This window comes from Temnothorax nylanderi, unplaced genomic scaffold (assembly GCF_030848795.1).
Source record: "Temnothorax nylanderi isolate EJ_2023f unplaced genomic scaffold, tnyl_v1.0 TNYL_tig0001_pilon, whole genome shotgun sequence".
Lineage (NCBI taxonomy): Eukaryota > Metazoa > Arthropoda > Insecta > Hymenoptera > Formicidae > Temnothorax > Temnothorax nylanderi.
This window is the reverse complement of record NW_027249063.1, coordinates 1,740,618-1,748,040: the sequence shown is the minus strand read 5'-3', so window position 1 is coordinate 1,748,040 and position 7,423 is coordinate 1,740,618.

The following is a 7,423-nucleotide window of genomic DNA, read 5'->3' as shown; positions in this document are numbered from 1 at the left end:
AATTTTATATATACATTTAATTCGGTTTCTATATTTTGCACTACAATCAACTGCAAATTTTATCTGTTCTTTTCATCGTTCTAATTAATTGCAATGAAACTATATATGTACAAGTGCAGCATAGAAATATCCGCTGTCTTCAACAGAAACGTTTCTCGCTACGATGCGTTTATGAATGCAGATGCAAGAGAAAGTGACACCCGTTGATGTGACCAAGGAATCCGAGCAAATGAAGCAGATCTATAGACAAACATTGCACACATATAAGCAGCATGTCGACGACATAACGGAGCGGAAGACGCGAATAACAGCCGACATGCAAAGCTACGAAGACAGGGTTCAAAAGGCGCGTGACGAAAACGCGCGAGTGTTCGACGAACTCCTGGATCGCGAGAGGGAAGTGGCGACGGGTCTCATTTACGCGAAGACCGGACGAATGCTTACGGAGAAGGCTGTCAACGAGATAACCCGTCGGCAGGTGTAACTTAATGACCGTGAATCATCACTTGTCTATTACAGCAATTATGCGACGTACCAATTAAATCCGCCCGACGTGCATACACGTTAGTCGCGGGGCTCACGTGAGGACTTCTTCATTGCCAGGTGTCACGACGCGAGAGTCTCGCTCGCAATCGTTACGAGTACATCCTTTTGCAGCACCGTCTCGAGGAGGTAAAAATGCAACTGCGAAATCTGGAAACGCTCGGGGAAGGGATGACTACGATGGATTACGAGGCTTTACATATGACTCACGTTAATTATAAAGATAAATTGGATGAACGCGACAGAGAACTCGAAAAATTGCGCCACAAGTATGTTGAGACGAGCAGTATTGCCTTCGCGCGGCGGTGTATTAATATAATTAGTTATCTAAGAGTTGTGTTTCTTTTCGAATGTTCTTTTGATCATCTGGTAACTACCGATAATGATCGCGTCTGGCGCTTTAACTTCTGCGCTGGCGATATTTCATGGATTGCATTACTGATTCAAGTAGAGCTATCCGGCGAGATATCTACAGTGTCGCAGCTTTAATATGAAAGATCTTTGACTTAAGGCGACGAATGAATTACTACCGATATCTGTCTAACCATCTCTCTCTCTCTCTCTCTGAACGAGAGCTTTATTAACCGCTTGTTGGCAAATCGAAATTAGAATCGCTGAAATGGTTAACGGAGTCGCTCACTATAAGGAGAAGGAGACATGCCTCGCGGAGGATATCGTGTTTGAAGAGCGCGAATTGAACGAGTATCGCGAACAGACAGCCAGAGTTCGAGAGGACGTCAATAAGCTCCATTTAATTCTGAGAGATTTACGATGGGCTCACGACGAGAAGAGGCTCGAAGGCGGGCTGCTGATGGCTCCGTAAGATCTGTTAATTTCGTGTGTAGCGCGATTTCGGTCAATGTCATTCACGGTTCATCGACCCAGACCGGTGCTGCGTGAGACGGAGAGGATGATAAAGTTGCTGGACGCCGTGAGGAACGACATTGAGATAATCAAGCGCGAGATTCACCGGTACGGCCCTGCGAACGGGAGGAAGAAGAGGAGCAGCGAGGCATCGGCGATGTCGACAGTGACTCAGGACAAACCAGATCGTTTCTAATAAACGAAATCCTCTAACGTTACTTCCACGGGGATTTATTTACCGACTGTATCTTTCGTAAAAATGCGTACGGAACCTGACGGGCGTAAATAAACATTATATATTTTTAAACTGTTTGTTCCATGTTCCTTTGAAGCAAGATTTACAATCAGCCAAGATCAGCGCAGCTGGTACGATAATTAGCAAATCTCGCGGACTAATCGTTAAATAATTGATTTCATACGCGGACATTATATGAAAAACAAATCGCACTGGTGTAAATCACAACGCCCACGTACGCCATGCCCGAAGCACTCGGCTTTGCACGTGAGCGCGATAAGTCGTTCGCATTATCGCCTTCTGTGTGACAGCTTAATATCATAGCAGCGAATATGGGCGATAGCGATGAGTTATCCGCGGCCAAACAATCGCAAATTTCTTACGTTGCGGCGTGCAAATCGCTGTTCGCGCCGTAATCACAATTACGTTATCGCGATTTAAGACAGACGCGTCATTCCGCAATGATGATTCCGCATTATTCGTCAAGCCTTGTAATTGTAAAGTTACGGTATATTCAACGGTATACTAATTAAAAGGATAGGTTCGTTTGCAGAAATTAAAGGGCTGGCAAAAGAATGTAATTAAAAAATATTTTCTGCAACGCGCGCGTGTAACTGTCGGGCTCAATTGAATGATTTATATTAAACGGCGAGGTGTGTGCGAACCTTTCGAAATCAAATTAATTCGTCCGATCATGCCAATCCGCCTACGGGTGTTTTTATGCCGATTCGTTGATCATACGTATCGTTATACGTATATTAGTAGACGATTTATTCGTACATCTCAGGCATTCGGGCATGTTTTCTCGCTACAGATCTAAGTATGTTAATTAGAAATGTATAAATTATAAGTTTGTACAAAAAAAAAAAGAAATTAATCTTCGTACAGGTTTTCACCGAGTCAGCTGTATGTGACACGCATGACGTTAGTGCGTTCTTAACTCGATTACTGCATTAGAGCGAGCGTATACATGTAAAGTCCAACGTACTCTCAACTTTCCATGCATATAGAATGAATCCGGGCAAGGCAGAATAAATTGACCACGCGTGCGAACATTAATTCTCTCGATGAATTCCTCGCTTTTTTATTTCATTACTAATTATATGCGAAAGTCCTGCTTGAGTTTCTGTAACTTTCCAAACATTAGAAATTTTTTTTTATTTCAAATATTAGAGAAAAAAAGGACATATTTGTTAACAACACAGAATAACAGGAAAGGAACTTAACATTTGCATAGCTTTACTATTCAATAAATTTTTCCCACTATAAATTTTTTTTAAATATAAATATCTTGCGTCGACATGTAAAGATTTCGTTTGTTGTACGTTATCTCTTCTACGTGTGAACGTCGTTCCGAACTATGAATTTGAAATAACACCCAGCGAAGATTTTTTTATCTACATATCTGCCAGAATAACTCACGAGCGATGTTGGACCCGTCGTAAATCGACCGTTGACAAAAGGTTTCATTGTCTCGAAGTCAAACGCAAGATTTTTCTACGTTCTACATTCAATTCTGTCGCTCTATTATTACTCGTTTCCGGCTGTTTCTACGTAGTCATTTTTCAAGTTCTTTACTAAATTGCGCTCCTAAGAATATACAAAGCGCAAATTGGATACGGAACTTCTGCTTCTAACAAACAAATAGCGACTTTTATTGTGCTACTGAGTAGATTAATAGTCTGAATCTTTTAGATATCATTCTTCTTAAACGTCGGCAACGAATTATGTCTGCTCTTTAGAGACCTAACGTGTCGAGGGATTTCTATCCTAATGATTATTACATTAAGGCAATCTGTCCATTTCCCTCGAATTCCACGACTCCTCGCACCGGTTCCGAGACAGGTCTCTAATCGCACAAACGAGCCGAGGTTTCGTAATTCTTATTACAGGCTCCGGATGAGTTAGTAGAATGGCGTTAGATTAGCAAACGCGTTTCATTGTCAGCGTGTGGGCAGTTCCATTCATTCATCCACCCACCGAAGCAAGGCGTAATTTAAAAAATTCTAAAGGTTATCCGTACATATATATTATATACTCGCACGCACTCGCGAGCATGCGCGATCCCAGAATCACGAGTAATCGATCGAAAAAGGATGTTCATTAATTTCATGTAGGCGTAGAATTGACTTTAGCGACAAGATAAAATCGAGCGAGGGTGTATATCCCGCTATTCGCATCGGAAGGGCGAGGCAACGATCGGGTGAGGCTCCCTCGCATGATTTGGGGCCAATTAGGGCCGGCGTTGAAGCCATTAATCCCTTTTGGTAATTTGTCCGTACCCGGAATTGATTTAAGACCGACACACGGATCGAAGGTAAGACGAATGACTCTGTGTAGGCCACAAGAAGAGGTGACGTGTCAATTAAGCTACCCTACAATTCACCGGAAAATTATGTACAGAGGCCACGATACACGCATGATACGATAAATCACGGCCGGTTTCTCAAATGGTTTTCGATTTGATGATTATTTATGCGCGTCGATAACGTATCGCGACGTTGCTCGGCCATTAAATATGCGATCGCTCGATAGCCATTTAATCGCGTTGCTCAAACTCGTCAAATATTTCGCAAAATGTCTAAGTTGATTCCACGACGTTATGCACATTTCATTTGAATATCCATGTTATATCTGCAAGGCTAATATAAGAGAACGAAGATTTCTATAGAAATTTACATTTTTAGGTGTTTCTTTAGGTGTTTCTGAAGAAATCTCAACCGAGATTGGCTGCTTCTTTCTTGGCTATATCCTTTACCGGTCCGACCGTCAGGTAGAAAATTCATATTGCGATCGTGCGAGTTTCTACCTGCTCACCTGGGAACGTGTGCCTCGGGAAAACTTTGCTCTTTATCTGTCGAGAAGAATTCCAGTCTCCTTTTCATATTTCTTTTTCTTGTCCTCTCTTTATGTGGTATCTTTCTTTTCTTTCCTCTTTCCAGTTCAAACTTTTTATAGTCCAAATATTATCTTTTCCTGCTTTTTATCTCCCTTTTTATCTTTTTATTAATTGTTACTAATGTGTATTTTGCATTGATCAATTCTTTTTGTATACTTTCTTTGTTTGTGGCTTAAAAAACCTATATATCTTAAACTATCAATAAATAAATAATCAATATTATATGTTCTCGCGTTAATGTTTGCGTAAAAAAATTCAATAATTTTCCTGCAAGCAGATTCAATTAATTTCTTTCAAGATTTCTGTTTCTTTTAAATTTAACTCACATCCGCAGCAATATCTTGCGAATGTTACAAGTTTTCTTGTTTTTTTTCCCTCCATTTTATCCATTTTATCAAAACGCCAAGTGTTAGAGTTCAACACCTCCGGTAATAAAGAACGACACCTCGATTGGTATCGCGTAAACCGAGTGGCCGGTCCAAGGTGAAACCATGCAAAACAAAGAGAAATCTCCTGGCGAATTATGCAGATCGGGTGCATTAGCATTTGCTTAGCATACACCCTGGTTGTTACACGACCCTATACTACGGTATGGACTTTCTCATGTGGTTACCATAAAAAAAAATTAGAGGTATCTAAACCCAATGGATCCAACAATTGGTCTCTCTCACACGGCCTCGCCCTTTCTCAAAGTCGATCCCACGGCGGTTTACTCCCTCCGAATTGGATTAAGCAAATTTTTCCGCATTAATGCTAATTTCTCGATAACACAATGCATTCGCGTGATACAATTCGAGACTTACTAGCAATTGATTGACGTTTAATGATCAATGCCTTTAATTCAAACCGTGCACGGTCGCGAATAATGAAAAGACTAAAATTACAACGAGAACGTGACATGACCTGAGTCTTATTTCGTAATTAATTTAATGTTTTGTCTAAATTACGTACTAAAGACTAAACTGCAGTGAATTGTGTAATCTAAATAGCTCTCTTTACGAAGCGCGATACGCTGTATAGAGCCCACAAGAATCGACAGGTGGTTTCTGCTAGTAGATGCGAGGAACCCGCCTGTCCACCTTTCCTATCGCTCACGAATTTTGTAAAAGGTCGAGCGTAACGCGGCAATTACGCGAACGCGGAACCCTTCCGTAAAAGGGAAAACGCACGTTAAGGAATCGTGTTCATTCTCAAGGTCGACCGGTATCCTACCGGCTCCTGCCGCAGCCTGCATAACGCGTTTCTATTACGCGGTCAATTGCAGCGATTGTTGCGTGTCTCTCGCAATCAGTGGCTCTCGGTCTACACGTGCTCCGTATCGCGCGCATTGGTCCTCCATCCACTTTCCCATATCTTATCTGCACTTTTGAAGAGCTCTCAATCCGTTCATTTCAACGATATTAAAAAAAGATTTGATGAGTTGTGCGTTAGATATTTTAATCGTGACAAATCGGTCTCCCATTTTTGGAAGTTTTGCTCTCAAGTTTTTCTGTCGTTGATAGCGGAAATCTATCATCGCCATTGCTTTAATCACGGGCAAACCTCGATTTCACCGTCTCGTCCGACGGGCGGAACTAATTTCTCGAAAAATTCCGCTTGGTATACCCGCTCACAAAGAAGGTTGGACGATCTGCCCTTCCTTAAACCAGTTATCGCGACACAACGGTTTCTTTCGGGGCTGATTGCGCGCACGAAAATGGCGTAATCATCGTGATTAACGAGGAAACCATGTCGTCGTCATCATCGTTCTCTTTCGTCGCTGAGCTTCTAATTGGAACACGTCGGCGTTCGCGAGACTGCGGTCACCGCGCACGTATCGGAGAACGAGGTAACACATTTGGGTCGACACACGAAACCTCTGCATGAATGCTTGCGTGTTTATACGCAAATGAATATGTGGACGCGTTATTTTGTACATATATAAAATATATGTACGACACTCGACACGCACAACAGCAGTTATCACGAACTTTCTGCGAAACAATGGCGTTTCAGCGACGCGTTTCTGCTCGAGCGTGCTCGCCGCTGCGGATGGTGTTATCAAACATTCGGGAATGCTTTAATTGTGCCTTTAATTGAATCGACCTCACCTCTCCGGGTCAACAGCATCGAAGGACTCGACGTCCTTGGCCACAACCGGCAGATGGTCGGCAAGACGTTGGTCGGTGCAATCCGGCTCACGGTGCACACCAATGCTGGTATGTGCATTCGTGCCCGTACGATCTAACTTACGAGGCAACATCTCGTTTCTTTCAAACCTGGCCGCGAACAAGAGCAAAAAGATACCCGGGCGCCTTGAGTGCCTCGACGACCGAGAATTTCCTCGGGGATATTGTCGCGACTTCTCGCGCCGGAACGTTCATACCGGACGCCTCGCCTGCTCGTTGCTCTTCTTCTTTCCCCTTCTTTCCTTTTTTCTCTTCGCCGTTTTCATTTTCGATATTACATCCCAAGAAAGGTCGGGATGCATTAACCGGTACTTTATGCGCCTCGTGAAAATTATTCCCGATTCACGATTGTAAATAATGCCATTGTGATCACGCTCTCGTGGACCGTTGCGCAAGTATGCTGCATGCGTGCACACTACGTGAACGCTTATCCTGCACGGCAAAGCGCATTTCAGCGTTACGCATAAATGTGAAATTATGTAAGTACTGCATAAGCGTGTAATAAGTGTAAACCAATACGATATTTTAGTAGGACTTTACGAGGCGATACGTACGTGGGCGCCGCGCGTTGTAAGAGCCCGGAATAATTTTTATGAAGAGGCACGCGCGTGTTCGGCGCTGTGTTGGCAATAGATAAGCATCCATAAATTTCTGCCGAAACGATAATCTGTTATCGTTAAGCGTAATATAACTTTCCTTTCAAGAGTGGGTATG